A 19,932-nucleotide genomic window follows, 5' to 3' on the forward strand; every position below is an offset into this window, starting at 1 on the left:
ATCAGAGTGGTCTGCTAGGAACTTTAACAGCGAGAGTGCTGAGCAGCAAGGGCTGTCCAAAATGGATACAAATACCTTGTCAAGCCACTGTGACAGATCCATTATGGGTGAGCAGCTCAGCAAAATGAACTCGAGCTGAACTGTCTCACAATATAAATGCCACAAGCTCAGAAGGAATTGAGCTTCCATCCAGTTCTCCCATTCCCTCCTCTGAGGTTAGTGAGAGAGGGCTGGCATCAAAGAGAACCAGCAGGTCAAAGAAACCCTTATCCACAAGAAATAACACCCCTGGACAGACCCTCTTGTCACGTGCCAATGCTGCCTTGTTGTGAGACTGTTTTCAAACGCGTGCGCTCTAACACATACTCGCTCTCCTCATCTGGCTGTAGGAAGGAAATTTCTATGCAGTTGCACAAAACAAATAAACATCTGTTTGCATATGCTGATTGCTCAGGTTACAGCAAAATCTCATGGTACATGACATTTTTTCCTACAGTAAACTAACGAAAGAGCACACAAAGGATAATGACTCAGTGCTGGTAGCAACTTGAAACTTGTTAAATGACATTTCCCCAGAAGTGTTAGAAGTAATACTTCTGAACTCAGTCTATGATGTACACATGTGACATGTACATGTAAGTGAAAGCTAAAGCTTTTAAAATGTATTTCATTTTTGAACACAGGATATTTAACACATAATTAAGTTTTTTTGATAACAGCCAAGGCCATGTTAAATTTTCTTCTCACACTGACGTGACTATTTAACAAAAGCCATTTCATCATGTGCTTAAATCTCACTGAAGTCTCAAGAATGTGAGCCTGGTGATTTGTTGAGCCATGGCATCAGCAAGCAACTCACTAGCCAAACAGAAAGGATCCTCCGCATAGGCACAATAGCAAGGCAGCAGGGTGGGAACTGAGAAAAGGTGAAGTATGTTATCTCTGCTCTTCAGGAGGCTTTCTCTCACACTGTGATGAATTTATTAGTATTTATAATAATTTAAAATATTTCCTATTATTTTTTTCTTTAGAATAACAAGCTTTGCCACCCTCTTCAGATCCATCCCCTCTGAGGGAACTGCTAGTGCAGACACAAAAGTTTCATAGAGGATCTCTTGCTAATTCAGCATAGGATTGCCACGTGTGTAGATCCAGTGCAGGGACATGCGGAAAAGATATCAGAACAAAGGCTCAGCCAGATTTATCCTCCTACCCAACGTGACGAGAGACTGAATTTCAGTAGGTGCCATCACTGTAGAAGATACAAACTACCGCACTTGTTTATTAAAATCCAGTCTTGCTCTAAATTGCATTTTGATGCCCCATAATAGGAAGAATAGCAAAGACTTTCTCCAGTATGATGACCAACTAGCTCTATATGTTGCTTCATAGAAACAGATACTGCTGAGAAAGCACACGAAGGAAAATTCCATGCATAAACCTGATCATACGAGAATCGCTTTCATCTCTTTCCTTTCTCTTTCTGTCCTCTCTCTGCCCTCCCCCTTTTCCAGTGCTGTAGCAGAAAAGCGGTCCACCTTTGAGTGAGATCTTACTGCAGAAATGCTATTTCTCAACTCTACTCAATAAACACACGGCTAACTGTAACTCCTAATCTTAGCTAAAGTCCAATGGCAAGTTTCCTGCCATTGCAGACCAACCAACACCATGTGGCTCGTTCATGTGGCGGGGATTCCTTGGTCACATCAAGAGCTGGTCAACACTCATCATACAAACCAAATACTTTCTCATGTAGTTGCCTAAAAGACTCTAAAGTCACCTGACTAATCCATCAGCCATTTCCACTCCCTACCCACTCACTCGTTCTTTGAAGCCCACAGTCCAGTGTTTACAACAATACTGTGTTGTAACACCTATATCCCTTGATATTTGTGGAATTGAGTATGCTAGTGCCAATTCTAGCTTCGGTGGGTCTTTGAGATGGAAAAGAAGGGCATTTGCTTTTATTAAAACTGGCCAAGTCCTCACTGACCAGGATTTTTTTTGTTTTGTTTTATTTTATATAGGTTTTTTTTGTGGGTTTTTAAAACATAAATACTTATATTATTGTCACGAACCGTGATTCGATATCTGATCTAATAGACTAAAAATTTTGCACATAAATCTCACAGGACTGGATTGGATTATCAGTACCATTTGATGAAAACAAGTGCTCTCCAATTTTTCAGTATGTTCATATTTAATGAAAAGAGATATCAGCTTTCGGAAACATTTATTTGAATTAAGTTACCATCATCAAATGATGACACTTCATGAGACTGGGTAAAGAAACAGTCATTAACATAAACTGGTAGACTGCCATGAAACCAGAGGAGAAATATAGTGAGACATCAAGCAGAACAGCACTAACAAAAATACCCCAAAACAACAAACACAGACATACAAAACACAACAACAAGCCATACATGAAAAAAATAATAAAACAGCCTCCAATCCAATCTTCAGTATTTACTGCACATATAAAACCAGGTTGTTATTTTTACTGACATCTATCTGAGCCTCTGTACATTGCAGTGCTGCTCTAATAGAAACAACACTGGCAGAACTGAAATAGCTTCATTTTCAGGAGCTCTGTCTCCACTAAAACTTTATTTTAGTTCTCCTCAACTCCCAGATCTTCTCTGTGAGAAGAACTCAACTGTTAAAACATAAATACTGACATCACTGTAATAAATAAGTTTAATAATCAATTTTGAATCAAAACAATATAGGGGAAAAAAAAACCTGAAAATGTACCTTTAAAAATAAAACCTGAATGTGCCCAAATCCATTCATGTGTTCAGTTATTCTGGTTAACACATGCTAATCATATTAAAGACCCTGTGTTAAAAAAGCAGACCAAGAAAAAAAAAGATTCAGTGTGATATGTTTCATGGCAATCTCTTTTTTTAAATGAAAATATGTAAAATAAGGAAGATCATCTTGTGATGACTAATTTTTAAAGGTCAATTTGCTGTAACTTCTTACACATATAATGCATGTTCACTGCACCACTTCCACTGTTCAGTACCTGTCCTGTACCTTTGTACTATACGTGGATGGTGCTCCTTCATTTTCTAAACGCAATATTCCCTACCAGATGAGTAACTTTTCACAATTCCCTTCAGTAGATTAGATTCTCTTCTGCCCTCATTAGAGTACCTGTCTGAAGCTGGCCTCTGCGTCTGTGATTCCATCCCCTTTGTACTTTTGCTCTATTCAAGCCATGCAACTGGTAATTAAAGCAAAATGAATCAAGAAGGGCAGCTACCATCACAACAGGTAATAAAGCACTAGGAACAGCAGAAACATAATGCACTAAGCCAGGGATAATGAAGGCCATTTTAATTGTATTTCTTCACTTTCTCATCCCCACCAGTTTCTCATTGTAGGTCATCCACTACAACCTCTGCCACTGAGCTCTTACATTTGGGCTTTTCATCGCCCTTTCAACTCTATATTTCCAACTTGCTGGAATTTCCTTCCCTGAACCAGCTGCCAGTGCCTCCTTTCCTTTTTCAGCAAACTGCTGTTCCTCTTGCAAGAATAAGAGTCTCTTCATCCCTCTCCCCACATAATGAGCTATATACATATAAAATCCACTGTCTGACATCTATTTTCCTGATTTTTTTTTTTTTAGGTCATTAATAAGGTTACTCTTAAATATTGTGTGTTCCATGGCTTGATAGCTTTGCGTATGTGCCATAGAATGTTATCCTGTTGCTCTCATATTTTCATTTCGAGCCTGTGGCATAACATGTATCCCATTTCCTCAAGATCAGACCTTCCAAAACATTAGGGCACTTCTGACACAGTGTGGGAAAAACTGATCCTGAAAACATAGCTTCTGTTAAGGAAGCTTTTTCCTACCTTCATTTTTAAACCCTAATCATAAAGACTTGAATGTAGAGAACAACATGCATTGTAAATAGAACTCAAAATCCTATCAGTAATACATACTTTATCTAGATTACTTCAGAAAGAGTTACCCTGTGACCTGAAAAATTACATCATTAAGCAGTCTCCTAAACTGGATTTCAGAGATGATGAACTAGTATATGTAATTTCCTTATTTTTTGCATTTTTAGACACTTCTACAGCAAATTTCAGTTCAACTTTCAACTCTGTCCAGTTAAATGCACTTCTCCACAACACATCTTTTTGAGTAACACAAGTAGAGCAGGACATCCCCAATTGCCTAACTGCTTCTGACTGTCGAAGCCCTTCCAGCAATCATCAGTACAGTGGATATCCCTGTGACAAAGGATTTCTAGAGCCTTATGCAAGCTCAGATCAAATCCTTTCACATTTCTCTCCACAGTCCATAGAAATGGAGCAGCCTCACATACTCCAGAGGAAGTAAAACTCCTGCTTGGTCACACCATGTATTCCCTAATTATTAAACAATAGTCATGAATAATAACAGTCAGCGGACAGCACAACATAAAATGCTACCCCTACTTTAGCTTCTCTTTTGTGTACTACTGAGGCGCTTGGATGCCTTCCTTATGGCAGTACCCAACCAATTAAATTGCTGAAAAGAGAAACAGCGCTACTAAGTTATTTAGCATCATTGTCTATTACTATACCCGAACAGTTATTTATTACTCTATGAACATGTGGACCACGCATCAGTTATATCAGATTTTCTGAGCTGAGTCCCTGTAAGCCCAAACATCCTTTGTCACACTAAAATATATTACCAACTTATTTCTTGAAATAAGGTATATTGAAGCTACATTTTTGTTCATTGCTGTATATTCTTTCTGAATAAAAAAGTCATTAATAGTAATTTGAATCTTGTTTTTGAAGTGTAATTTGGGAGTGAAGGAGAGGTAAATTTTCATTTCCACTAGTGTAAATGCAAAATAAGTAAGATAACAGGTCTATATTTTGCACTTACACTACCATAATCAATATCAATATTTATCATGTGGCAGTAATGTAATAAGACATGTCAAAATCAACTTACTTGTTATATCAAATGTCCACGAGCCACAATTCCGCTTCAGTCTGAAGAAAACTTGACCTGTTAAATACGAAGCAATAGATTTTCACCCATGATGAAGTCTTGCCCTCTTTAGAAAAGGACAAGTCACAGATTTTTGTGATAAAAAGGATTTTGTCACCACAGAGAGCTTAGGACCCCACAACTTCTTTGCTTTCCATTAAGATTCAAAATCTTACAGATAATTTAGATTTCCCGGTCAGCAGTCTATCCCATTTTAATCTTTCTATGGAATGTTCATTGAGGTTCAGAAATTGATTCTAAGAAGTATCTCCCAACTGTAAAAGATTTGTACACACAAATTATTACAGTGCTTTTTGAACAAATCTGCAGAGGCCAGAAAAGAGAATGTGCCCTTCATGTTCCCTTACTTTCACTTTTATTGTTTTCTCATTTCTACAGATTATTTCTCTCTTAGAATAAAATCAAACAAAAACAATGGAAAAGATGGGCAATGGAAAGAAATAATGAGCATCAGGGAGATGAGGTGACTGTTTTCTGCCAACAGTACAATGATATTAATTGCATTTTTGTAAAATCAGCTCTCTGAAAATCATAGCTGTCAAGTATTTAGTGTTATCTTCAAACAACCTAACTGATATTTAGAAGAGTTTTGCTTAAACTTCTAGAATTATAAAGCAAGGCAAACTCTTTAATAGCCTGTGTGTTTACTAGAAAGTAAGCAGGAATTAGAAGTGTCCAATTTTTGGTAATGTACATAAAACATACTCTTAATGCTAGGATTGTTCTTGAAAAGAAAACAGGTCAAGTTTCAACTCTGTACAAGCATGACACCAATATAACATGGGTCTTTATTATATGACTATGAGCTCGAGATGGTATATTTACAAATTTAAATTGTGATGCAATTTACATCTTTTGGCATACAGAATAGCTGTCTGCTATATTAATCGTCTCCAAAATGAAGCAGAAAACATGAAGCTACCATTACTGACTTAAACTCTTTCACTGATGCCACTTAAGCAGCGCAAGAGAACTGGTTTTTGAGTAAGCTATGAAAATATATGCAAGCAGGAACACTTAAACTATGACATGACACTTGACATTGTTTTTTTAATTCCATCTATATTAACGCTGGCCTTTCTATTTTTCCTTTAGTTGTACGGGTGCAGGGAACTCCACTGCATCAGAATGAGGTTAGCAAGCAAAGGCTCAATCCCATTTCCACTCAAGTAAGCAGCAGAACTTCCATTACTTTGATGGGAGCTATCACCATGCCTAAATGGCAAAAGATATCCTACAGGCCCCCTTTTCTTGCCTTGGTCAGGGATTAGAGGTGTCAATTTTTTTTAGAATTAAAAAAAAAAATAGCCATTACTTGGGAGAGTTGAGAGAGAGGATTATTTTCATGGTTTTGTCTGTTTGTTTTGTGGTGAGCTCTGTTGACACATAGCCAAGTGCAAACAAGAAAGTAAAAACTAACAATGTGTTATGTGCCTGGAGGGCACATAAAAAAAGGGCCGTCTGGTTTTACAATGGATCAGGAAATTTCCTCAGGAATAATGCTGTCACAGTGTGCTTGCATGTTATAAAGAGGAAAGAGATGCAGAAATGAATAAATGATTCGGGGAGGTGAAATTTCTAATTGATCAATTAAAAATCATCAGGTGTCTGATGCTGCCTGCAAGCAAATTGCCTTGTCATATATTTGCATGTCAGAGGAGAGGAGAGTTACACAGCCAGCCCTTTCTGCTGATTTGCAACACTTGTTTGCTATTACGATAGTTCTCCTAGGGAACATTTCAATTATTAAAACAGATGAACTTGAAGCCAACTGGACAAAGCTCTGCAGCTCAGCATAAACGCATCCACTGCTTTCAAACAATCCAAAACTGATTTTTCCCCTATATGTGAAGCATACTTCACTTTGATTTATATTTCCTTAATTCTCTAGCTTGAATAACTTCAAAGTAATATTTGCATTAGGTCTTTGGAGGCAAAACTCTTTCTTTCTAATTATTAGGAATAGGAAATGGAAACAGCTCCTTTACTCCCATGCTGTTCTCAGAAGAGTCTCTCTGCTTTTCCTGTAAGGTGCACAAGTCCTGTGGACTTCAGTCCAGGAGTCTGAGCAGGCTCTGCCCTAGTAACAGCCATATCTGAAAAGGGCTTTTACAGCCTCTTCCTGTGAGGATGTAAAAACATTTTAAAAGGCAAGTGGCAGGATAATCACCGGCACATCTACTACATCTTTATAAACTGTTTGCTAGAGATTGAAGGAAAAATCTTTTTTATGCTTTAGGATCCATAATGTCTTTATGAATATTACTCGCTATGTTTTTAATTTATATATCTATATTTTAATCTATGTTTCCATTTCTATAATCTCTTATCTCCATCTTTTATTAGAGGAATGTTTATCAATCAGCTTCAGTATAATGGAAATATATTAGCAACCTATTCAATCATAGACACATATGTTCATCTAGATAAAAAATGAACATTCACATGCTAATTTTGATACACAACACTTTTCTTCTTTTAATTTCAAAACTTGTGTTTCCTCATATACAGAACTGAAAAAGCATTTCCCTTTTAGATCAAGGTAGAGTTCATGACTTAAATCCTCTTTTGCTTCTTTCTTTCAAAAGATCATCACTTCTCAGTGCACAGCATGTGGTTATGCGATACTAATGAGGGAAAAGGTCCTTGCATGAATCATCTTAGATGTGCTCAGTGCTGTTTGTCTGCAGTACAGCTGTTTACAATAGGGAACATTTTATCATCTTTGGACTAGTCTTTAAGAGTAGGAAATGTACCATATAAAAGCCGATTTGAATACAATTAGAAAAATGTGCAAGTCACCCAAACTAGCATCCAATTTCTTGAAAGCGTTAAAGTTTCCATAAAGAGTGATTTGCGCAGTAATATGAGTAATATGGACTATTCTGTATGCACTGTTATTACATTTTCCTCTTTAAGTTGTTTTATGTTTACAGTACATGTGTGGTTTTATATTCCCTCACATAACAATTTTAAGACCCTCAACTTTATGTTATTGCTCCACAATGTCTGAGACAAGACATAAATTTCCTGTTTCAAGTATGGGAAACAGTAACAGTTCAGATACCACAGTGCCTCTAAAGACGCAGACTTGTTGAGCCACCGCTCTGCCCCTGTGCAAAGCTTCCCAATGAACCAGTCATGATGGGCTCAAGCGGAGCAAAACTAGATGGCCTGGATGACAAACTGAACCACCTCACAGAATGGACAAACAGACATCAAAAGTCATATAAGCCAAAGATACTGTGAGATCTCTACGGTGGAGATCCTCCATCAATGTCTTCCATGAGACCAGGCACCTTGGGTATATGTTGCAAACACGAATTTTAAGAGAAATCCCATGATAGTACTTCTCTTTTATGTCAGCCCACTGGGTGGTATAAGCTTGAAATAAAGCAATTAGGGTATCGTAACAGAGGTACATCAGAAGACAGTAACACAAAGCAAAACCAAAACACATATGAAAAGATGAATTCTTGATTTGGGGTCTAACTTTAATTTTTTGCATGTCATATAAGCCAGCACACTCTACTGCAGTCATCAAACAAGACAAAACTTCACTTTGTTCTGTTTCCTAGCCAGCAAAAGCACTACATAAGGGTTACTACTTTTATCCAGCACACCAGAAGACTATTGACAATTTATTTGAAAAGAGAAGACTTTAAATACAAATAAAAAAGACAATGTAAATGAACATGGCTTGGTATTTTCTTTTGAAATGGAGTTTAATATATCTGAAATGTTAAAAGGTTGGGGCCCAAAGTTCTCTGCCTATGCACTCGGAATATACAAACTGAACAAAAGCAATACAAGCTTTCCCAAGGCTGTTTCCAGTTAAGGTTCATTACCCATGATATTCTGAAAAAGACAAAAAACTCAAACCACAAACCAAACTAATTATCCAAACCTAAGAGGTTAACTAATTAGGTGATTTATGTAGTTTCTATCTGTAGAACACATCAGTGAGTTGCCAGTTTCAAAATATAAATGTGTGTTCATAAAGGAACTAATTTCTTGAGGCATTCCCACAACTGATCAGATAACAGTAGATCACCACTGAAGATTTAAACCTGAAATTCTTTAACTTAATAAGCATGTGGTCTCCATTGCTTTGTACACTGTGTGGAAATTTACATTTGCATAAACTGCAGAAAGAAAGGAAAAAAAAACCCTCTACCAAACCATTGTGTTAATATCATAAGTACAATTTAAAACAGAGTCAGTGAAGACTGCAAGAGCATCCATCCCTATATTACTAAGAAAATGCTTACTTTTTTTTCTTGTTTGTTTAATAAACAGGAAATAAAAATGGCCTTACCAAGCAGCATTTGAATTTCACAGTACGGATTTGGGAATGCTTTATCTCTAAACTTGGAAAAGACTGCAGTGTTTTAGAATGGTGTTACAAGAGGCTGGACCTTGTTAATTCACTTACGTGACTCTGAGAAACATTATGAGTTAACACATTTAGATAAATAAACAAACAAGGCAGCTCTGAAAAACAGTTCTGCATCATAGTTACCAAAGCCTGAAAACAATATATAGTCACTAAAGGCTTCAACACCACAATACTTTACATGCATTCAAAACATTTGACTATAAGAACTCATGCGATATTAACATTTTCCAGTATGGCAAACTCAAGTAAACCATAATTACTGTGCATGGATTTCTGACTTAGCAAAGTGAAAGCTAACAATATAAAATGTAGTAACTTCCTAATAAGGTGACAGCTGCGAACTGCTAAGTTCAGGTACTGTATGCTGGAAATAGCCATGCATCAACTGTGCCATGCCAGACCATTCATTTGATCGAAGGCATGCTGAAACTCATACAAGCCCCGCATCTTTCAGGCTCCTACAAATCACATAAAGAAAGAAGGAGAACTAAACTTACTGAAAAGAATTACAATATAAGACTGAAGTTAATGACATGTCAGGAAGAGCGTTAAAATGGAATACTTAATTCACACATGGATTGAAAACAAATACAGAAGTGGCTGTAGCACATATGAGTCAGACACTTTGTAGTGCTGAGCTGTACTCAAAGTCTTACATAAGGCCTACAAACTCTCATTTAAGAATGTTTGTTATTTATATTGATGTTTCACAGCTTTGTTTAGAAGCCAGTAGAAGTTCTAGATACTCAGAAATATTATTTATTTCTGAGTAATAAAACTTATTTAAGCACCTAAATTTCAGTTTATACATATACATTTAAATGATCATAGAATCATCAGGTTGGAAAAGACCTCTTGGATCATGGAGTCCAACCATTCCTATCTGCCACTAAACCATGCCCCTGAGCACCTCGTCTACCTGTCTTTTAAATACCTCCAGGGATGGTGACTCAACCCCCTCCCTGGGCAGCCTCTGCCAGTGCACCATGACCCTTTCTGTGAAAATTTTTTTCCTGATATCCAGCCTGAACCTCCCCTGGCACAGCTTGAGGCCATTCTCCCTTGTCCTGTCCCCTGTCACCGGGGAGAAGAGGCCAGCTCCCTCCTCTCTACAACCTCCTTTCAGGTAATTGTAGAGAGCAATAAGGTCTCCCCTCAGCCTCCTCTTCTCCAGGCTAAACAACCCCAGCTCCCTCAGCCACTCCTTGTAAGACTTGTTCTCCAGCCCCTTCACCAGCTTTGTTGCTATATGTTTGTGTTCCAAACTTCTGTCAACTATTAAAAATCTAGGCCAGACTGCACCACTGTGTTGCAGATATCTGCACCTTAAGAAGTTCTTACTTCTGTGTTCCTTTCCCTCTGAACTCATAAGATGCTTTTCCCATTTTTTTAAAAATAAAATCAACTTACTTTAAATAAGAAAATTAAATATTTAGAAATAACCCACAAAAAAACTTAAATGACTTCAGATAACAGCAACAAAATATTTCTCCTCCACAGGATCATTCATAATTTCAGAATTATAAAGTTTTTAAGGATTAATGTAAGTCCAACATATTGACAATTTTTAAGAGAACTTCACCCTTCAAAATATTTTGAACATTTGTAGTATCCCTGCTTGTCAGAGTTCAGTGTCCAGGATCACAGCTGTATATGCAGGCTCTTTTTGCCTTCCAAAATGGACATACAAAGGAAGTAATGGAAATAACGCCCTAAGTAAAGGAAAAGGACTTGGTATTGTCACATCCACTGAACAACTTCATTCACCACCACTGACTAAATCCACTATACATGTTGACAGCTTTAGATCTATGTATTATGTTTTGGTGAATAAATGCCACTACATATTTAGCCTTTACAGAGCAAAGCTTTTATTTTGTGTATAAATCTGTGTTTAATGAGCCTTGAAAGAGATGATTGCTAAATAACAGCCTGCTGCATTCAAGCTCAACTGCCTCCAATTATATTGTTTATAATTATATAATTGCACAATATAATGTGTGTCCAACAATCCCTGTGTTTTATTACCTCACAGAACTATGACACCAGTGTAAATCACCTTTTCGCTTTCACAGTCAGCCTCTTTCATTTTGCTTACTCAGCCTACACAAATGCACATGGAACTGCACTTTTGACTGCTGAATGCATCAAATCAGCTTACAAGCCTCAGCAGAAATAGGAAAGTAATGGAAGTGGTCAGCTTGCAAAGATGAAAGGGGAAAGGTAAGTACTGTCTACACAAGGAAGTGAGGGAGAGAAAAAAATAAGAAAGAAGAATTAGTTCAAAATTGTACATGGTGCTTGTGAATTCTGTTTCTTTGTGTGTGCCATGTTGGCAGTTGCTTTCTGGATACATTGTCTACCCAAAATTCCCATGAAATGAGTGCAAAGCAGCTAACATTAGTAGGTAATGTTCCTTGCATTGTTCTTGCTCTTGTATGGACATCACAGCATTTGCTGTAATTGCAGTAAAATTAACAAGAATCTTATTAGCCAACACACCATTATGCTGTTAAACACCTACAAAAATCTTTCTTCTTCCTCCACCTCCAAAGAACATTTCTTCTCTCTATTCCATCATTTGAAAACTAACTCAACTTTTAACCAGCAATTTAATACACTGCCACTCAGTATATACTTGTAATAATTCCTGCCATGGAAATGTAAGCCCCAAAGTTATCTATAAAACTCCTTTTTGACTTATTAGGGACAGTATTGCATTTTCTTGACATGACCTGTTGGGCACACCTTTCAAAGTAATACGATTCTTGTTTTTAAAAGTGACTTGAAGCCCCCTGCCTCCCTCCTCCTTTCCCTTCAAGCACAGTCCCCACACAAGATTTTCTTTTATCTTTAGTCCATGATTCTCCCACCCAAAACAGCCAGTTTTAATCAGTTAAGTTCTGCAATCCACTGTTAGAAGGGGTCCCATCGGCCTCCCCATCAACAGAAGGCAGCACGTAACCGCCTGCTGCACCCTGCTGCTACATTCTTTTTGCTCTTGGCTGCCTGTAAAGCATTGACTCTGAGTTGGGCCATGCTGTTGTCTAAAGCCCACAGCTTAGCCTTATTACAGATTAATGCACTGAATTTTGATGATCCAAAACAATGACACTTTTAAGGTTTTTGATGTAATTAGGTGGCTAGTGGTTGAGCCCATAAGAAGTGGCTTTAGGCTTCACATCCTGCAAACCGCCCCAGCCTGTCCTCTTCCCTCATCAGCATTCACACACCTTTAAAACTCACACACTTGGTGGCATGTGTGTAGCGGACTGCTTCTCCCTATGTTTGATGACTCTAATCGCTGTCTTCTGAAACCTACTTCTATTGTTATTTTAACAACTTAGACAATTTGCCAAATTGGGAGAAGTTGATTTAAAAATAAGATTAATTTTTTTCAATGTTACAAATAAAATTACTGCAAACACCTTTTCAGGTCAATTCAACTTCACTATTGTGCATGAGTTTCTAAACAGTCTCTTAGCTAGAGGCAACGGCTGTAGAGAAACAAGACACCCAAGCTTCTCTTTGGTTTAGATGCTGTTTTGGAACTGAAGACTAAATTAAAAATTAACATGTATTTATAACTATGAAGTTGTTTGAAAATAATAGCTGTATTGCTTTCTTTGATCTTGCAGAATGTTTCCCAATTATTTATCAAACAACCTACTTTTATATGCCATATTTTATAAAAATTCTTCAAACTATGACTTTAATACATGTATTTGTATTGTGTTGAGTAGAAAAGTATGGGGTAGTGAAAAACATCACCCTCTCTCTCACACAGTTTGGAAAAATTGTTTGTCACAGTGAGCAATAACAGACAAACTTGGGTTTAGATTTAGCAAACCATTTCCTACCACCAGGCAAACTTGTTAAACAAAATCCAAGCAGAAAGCCAATTAAACGAAACATTCAAGGGCAAGTGGGAAAAGATGGAGGGAAGAGGCAGCCCAACCAGAGCGTAGCCCAACCAGAGCATCGCACAACCATAGTCACTTCAGAGAAGTCCAGGGCTGACTGTGGGCCCTCAGGGAAAAGCACAAGCCACAGCACCATTTTCATTCCCAGCGCAGAGACCTCCCACAACTCCCAAAGCTACTCAGAGGTACTGACCCAATTTCCAATTGCTGTACTTTCCTAGCTAAAATAACTGGCAGAGTTTCTCACGTCATCCTCCCCAGGTGCTCAGCCTCTTCCAAGGAGAGCATCTGCGCACCTGGCCTTGAACACTGGTGCTCATTGCTGCAATATGAACAATACTGCTGATGGAAGAGATGCTTTCTGCTAATCTGTGGGAGTACATGTACCTCAAATTGCTAAAGATTTTAAGCCAGATATTTCTAAAATTCAGAGCCCTTTCATTTGCCTTATTGTTTCCAAGTCCCTGAGATTTGCTTTTCCAAATTCTAAGATTTCCTCAGCAAAAATAATAGCTAAATGTCTTGGCTTTTTCAAATAAATGCCAAGGTTTCAACTGTTCTATTCCTCTTTCCATTTCACTACAGGAGAAAGGAGTAGTGAGCATTGTGAGATCAGCAGTAAAGAGAAATGACCATTCAGAGTTCAGGTAGTTGGTGTATATTACCTGGGAGTCACTTTGTAAGAACCCACTGTTCATGAACAAATGCTCAACATATGAAGTGATGACAACCCATGTTTCAGTATTTAAAACAAACCGACATCTGAACTGTTCTCACCTGGCTTGTTTTCAAGCAGAAAATTAGGTACAAGAAACACAGAAAGGAAGAACTTGTTGGTTGGCAGTGCAAAGATAGGGCAGGGTCAAATTTAAAACTTGCAGAGGGGCAGAACAGACCAGGTAAAAATCTGTTACTAGCCAAGGAAAATATAAATATTAAAAGAAAAATCAGTGCAGCTTACATCTCAAATTTTGTGTCAGTTTTCTTTCACAGTTTTAACATATTACCTTTGAAAGGCTCTTCACCATATCTGTCTGTACTTGGTTCTTTTTCACACTCATTTAAAGTCAGAACTGTTGTGGTGTTTTGGGTTTTATCCATGTGCTTTCAGAGTTGTTTTCCTGACTGTTATACTTGGACTTATTCTTTAGAAATTAAAGTGTTTGTGTTGCTTTGCACTTTCAGAACATCCATGTAATACAAGAAATTATATCTGCTATAGAGGAACAGCTTCAGAAGATAATTTTTTTCTTCTTTTTACTCTCCTCTGCAGAAGTGGTATCATCAACAAAAGTTATTAAAAACATTTTTTTTTTAAAAAAAAGTGTTTGTAAGCGAGAATGATTAAACAACAGTGTATTTGTTTCCATTCAAATGGAAGAAATACACAGTAGTATGTCAAATTTAAGAGGAAAGAATTAGTCTTCTTGCCATAACCATTGATAAAGGCCACTTTTCATGTTCAGAGGTACAAACTGACAGTAGATATGAAAGTAGTAGAGAAAGAATATGCATTAGATATCAGAATTTCTGCAGAGAGATAGAATTACATCACTCTGTAGATGCTAGACATACCAGATAGGTCAAACTGATTTTAGTTTACTACACATACATGGATTAACTGCTACTTCTACAGGCACTGCTACCAGATGCAGCAATTTTCTGGTTAGTGCTTCCATTTACCCCGAGAAGAAAAAAAAATAAATCATTTTTCATTATCAAAAATCCAAGAAAATGTACACATTCAGGACGCCAACTTGTATACACTTCAAGATCTGAATTTGAAAAAACTTAAATGAGGTCTGAGCAATAAAATCTTGGTATAATTTACTATTGTCTCCTAGAATATGGGAGAAAAATGCACAACTGAAAGATTTTACACAGTTATATGTGGTTGCGCACCCAGCAACAGTGTTGCTGAGAAACAGCTGATAGTTACTTTGACTTCCAGCTCAAACAAAATTTGAAAAAGTGCCCAACTGTTACCAATTTTTACATCCATTAGGAATAGCTTCCTTCACAAACTTAAGAATTATAGGAGGATAAAATATTCATGCTATAAGAGCTTTATCACAAAATCTATCTCTAGTTAAGAAAAAGCATGTCAATGCATGTGAATGTTTTCACTTTTCCTTTCCTCGAACAGTGCTGCACCAAAACTTTGCACAACAGGTTGGCTTTATTTATTTATTTTTCCACAAATGTGTTTCAAACATTTTTAACATCCTCAGACAACCCACCACAACTGAGGGAAAAAATGTGTCCTTATTTCTTCCCTATTATTTAATGGATATTCATTAATCGAAACATTGGTGAAAGTAGTGTTCTATTTACAACGCCATCAAATACAGTATGCCTTAATTTGATTCTGTCAAGAGCCACTACGTACTTGAGCCATAACAGCATATGAAAAAATAAATTAAAAAAAAAAATTAGGTCTATATTAAAAGAACATGCGAAAGTAATGGAAATGAATAAAGAAAAAGTAAAGGCAGGATGAGTCACTCCCCCAATATTCAATTTTTTTCTGTACTGAGGTTCATATCCTTGCTGACAGCTGGCAGACAATAAATTACTGCAAATAACCAATATACATCCCTTGATCAAACACTGCTATATTGCATCAGGAGTTTATGTAAAATACTTTTTATAAAATACAGAGACATGTAAAAATTATGTTTGCACCAGCTTAAAATAGCATTTCCTCCCTGCTTTCTCCCTATAATCCTTTCTTTCCCTTAAAAAGTGGTTTTATTAACCAGTGAAAACATTATTACTGTAATTTTTCAGGCTGTAGGGTATCAGGCAGTCATTTGTGACTTTGTAAGACACAAAAATACACATTTCAGTCATTGGTTACACACATTTTCACTGTTCATGTAATGTAAGGATGGGTTCAAACATAATAGAACACGAAAGTGAACAGAGTAATAGCTTTTCTGTTTCACATGGCTCATTTCAATGCCTGAACTGCTGTGTGTGGCAGTGATATCTGGATCAGTTGACTTTCCACATTGGATACATCTGCAAGAAGCCGCCAAGCTTGTCAACATCAGTATTCCAGGATCTTTTATGGTTCATCATTACTTGATGACCATAAAGGTTTTTTCCAACCTAAACAATTCTGTGATTCTATGATCTCTGTTTTCCACAATGCCATATTTCATTTACGTTACCTATTAGAAAAAAAAAAATCATCTCTCTTACGTCTGGAGCACTAAAAAGTGCCGGGATTTGGCCATCCTTACTGAGCTCTCTGCTCATGCCCTGAACAAGGATAATTATTTCACAAGGCAATGATTGTTCCTAAGACATTTTAAGACTAATTTCGAGCTTCACCTACGCAACCAGATCTTGGGTCATCTGGCATCTATACAAAAGCCCCAAATGCCAACAGCTGTATATCTGAAGATTGTCCCTAAATGGGTCTTCAGCTGTTCAGAGGAAGTGTTTGCTTCTTACGTGAACCGAGCCCCATCACTGGAAGTTGGTGTCTCTCCTCACATTAATTATTTGTCTCCTAAAGCAATTTGTCACAGCTTCCCATAGGTAACTCCCTACCTTACAGAAAGAAGAAAGGATAACCTAGTTCCCTTCTGTGAATTCACATTTTCTCTTTAAACTCCTCATACATCCCCACTGGGAAGCGTCTCTGAAATATTTTTAGGACTCTAGAGTGTTGTTCTCCTTTCTGAAAATGCTGATATTATTCTTGTGTTGCCTTTCAAAGATTTTTGTCACAGTTAAAACAGGCAGTTTCCCTCCTGGACTTATCAATATACTTCTGTGCTCTCTCTCTCTCTCTCAAAAAAAAAAAAAAAAAAAAAAAAGGCATTTGCTTGAAGTGCCTGCTACTTTCCAGAAGTTCTTAAATTCTCATACTTATTCTTCACCTGTCTAGTAAAACCGTTCATCTGATGCTTTCTTTTCATGCTAATAGTCCTGATTCAGTTTTTAGTTATGCTTCCTCACATCAGTGTTTCCCTGCCTGAAGTCTAACAGGTTCTGGTTGGATTTTTTATCAGGATTCCCTGTATGAAATAGGACCTATATATGTATTTTATTTTTTTTTTCCAACTAAGTTGCATCTGAGATAAAAACTACTAAGAATTCTAGCCTTGTTTTGCAAAGAAACGGAGATGAACCTTGTATCTGCAGCACAACTCCATCTACAGATGAAATAAAAATACCTAGAAACAGCAAAGTTAGGAAGCACGGTGCCTATGTACTGAAGTAGCTCTTGAGTAATAAGGCAGGGTCCAATCAGGCAGCGGAGATGAACACTGGCTGCTCGGGACCACTGTTATCTTCATATAAAGCCACCCCATTATTCCTATACAGGCTTCTGAAAACAACTGTAGCACTGACACACCTGCCACGGATGTGTACGGAGCGAGCTTGGGTCCCAGGCAGATTTATTTCCTCAGGCCTCACACTGCAAGACAGGGATTATACCGCTTCCACTCCAGAGCTGGCCCTGAAAGCAGTCTCTCCACATCCACAGGTATTTGAACATGATCTGTCAGATGGGACCTGGCTTAGCACAAAGCTGGCTCCCTGTTACAATCTATGGCTAACAGTGCAAGGGAACAGCACCTCCTCCTACCCCGCACTAAAACATTGTCACCTTGAGGAAGGCATGATCCCACGTTATTGACACATTAGCAAGAACAGGGACTTATTCTCAAGACTTAACTGTGGGAGAACATCCCAAAAGTCACTTGAACTGAAACTAGAGAGTATATTTTCATTCCCAAACTGCAATTCCACCCACAATGCTGTTTCAGATCCAAGTCCCGCGATTTCAGGACGAAAGCAGGAACAAGGGGAAAAGAAGTTTCTTCTTCTGTATCTGACATATAATCATAGATGTTTTCCCTATGAATTTTCAGTGAAATAAGATAGAAAGTGCAATGGTCTGATGAGGTCATAGACTGTGTTAGTTTATTATAAAAAAGAATAGTTTTTTTGTGTCTCGAGGGGAACTACTGCACAGGAAATTGTTGTCCAGGATAACATAGCACTGTTATGGTATGCTTAGAAATTCAATTACAAGTGTGTTTAGAGTTTTTTTTTTTTAATGGGTTGGCTTAGAGGGGATTATGGATCCCCTAAAAACACACTATTTTGCTATACTTCATATAACAGCCTAATTAATTCTATTTTGGAACATATAAATTGATCACATTTAGATTAACATAACAATTCTAAAACAAACAAGGTTTTATAGCTCTCATAAATGTTTCTATATCAGGATGTTTCCTGGTGGAATATCTTGTCACTCCCACACCTCCTCCTTCAAGAAGGAAATTACTAAGACCTTCAGCAAGATACAAAATTTGGAATCAAGACCCATACAAAGTCAGAAATTTCTTGCTGTCCTTTCCAAAACAAATACTTTCTAGTAAGTGCAAAACAAAGATTAAGAAAATCTGTTACTATTAATATAAAAACATGTATCTTGGACTAAGAAGGGTTCTGTAACCTGTATGCTGCCCTAACAGTCATTTAAGCAGTAATCAAAAATAAGAGTAGATCTTTAATTATTAAAGAGATGCTAGGTTGTTTTTTTTAATTTTTATTTTTAAACAAGAGTGACGGTGCAATTTAAACCTTTTTTTTTGATAAATACTGAAACTGTTAAGAATAAGAGGTATGTTTCTTCTCTTTACTCGCAAAGCAAACTACTACGCCCACATCCCATCATCAAACACCGTGGTTTTGATCTTTATTTAATTTGAGATGGGCCGAGAACAAAACAAAAGCTGAGAAACATAGGGCAGCAAATTCTGCCATAAGCAAAGATATTTTGTGTTTACTGTGAGGAGGTAAAGACATCTGAAAATACAGTTCTGTTAATGAATGAGTTTTCCAAATGACTGAATTTGAGGCAGAGACACCAGGCAATGATTAAGCAAGCCCAAGTGATGTGAAGGTAGTCCCAAAGCCTTATGTTAAAGGTGAAAATTTTCCCTTTCCCAGGAACTTGGGAAGACTGACTTACAAGCTGCCCTCACCAGATGCTGCTACAAGCACTGGTATATGGAGAAGGCCTCAGCACCGTGAAGACTGCAGCTTACTCAAAGCCATAAGGGACAGATCCAGAGAGACTACTACAATTTACAGTGGTGTCCAGAAACTGGACAGTTTACTCTAGGGTCCCTTTTTGCCTCCAAAGCATCTCTGCGTAAGGAAAACACAAAGATAACTTAAAGCATTCTTACTTATCCTTTGCTTTGTCTCCAAAACCTGCATTGTTCTTCTGAAAAGGCAAGAGGGAAAGAAAATGTCCATGAGGATATTTCAGTACATATTTTCCTTGAAAGAAAGTCTGCAACATCAAATGACGAAGATAATTCCCTGTAAAAAGTTAATAATACATAATAAAGAGCTTTCTATTTTAAACTTCAGCAACAAAAATCAATGCAAAGGTTTTAAAAGATTCTCTGTTAGAGATGTGATATCTCTTTGAAGCAAACGAGGACTTTAGATACAATGCAAGGATGTTTTTCACTTTTGTGTACAAAACTTAATTCTTCACATCAAGAGGGCCCTTATTCACTAATTTCCTAATCTGA

General features: G+C 37.3%; 1 protein-coding gene across 10 annotated transcripts in view; it reads right to left on the reverse strand.

The window, feature by feature from the left end:
- Positions 1-19,932, reverse strand: part of LOC104061156 (poly(rC)-binding protein 3) — a 508,057-nt gene that overhangs the window by 305,903 nt on the left and 182,222 nt on the right. For 9 of the 10 annotated variants that reach the window (XM_054057135.1, XM_054057137.1, XM_054057134.1 and 6 more), the window contains exon 3: positions 4,973-5,029. The exons of the other annotated variant lie outside the window; for it this stretch is intronic. The gene's annotated coding sequence lies outside the window, so the exon portion shown is untranslated. The remainder of the gene's footprint in view (positions 1-4,972; positions 5,030-19,932) is intronic. 10 annotated transcript variants of the gene reach the window in all.

This window comes from Cuculus canorus, chromosome 2 (genome assembly GCF_017976375.1).
Source record: "Cuculus canorus isolate bCucCan1 chromosome 2, bCucCan1.pri, whole genome shotgun sequence".
Lineage (NCBI taxonomy): Eukaryota > Metazoa > Chordata > Aves > Cuculiformes > Cuculidae > Cuculus > Cuculus canorus.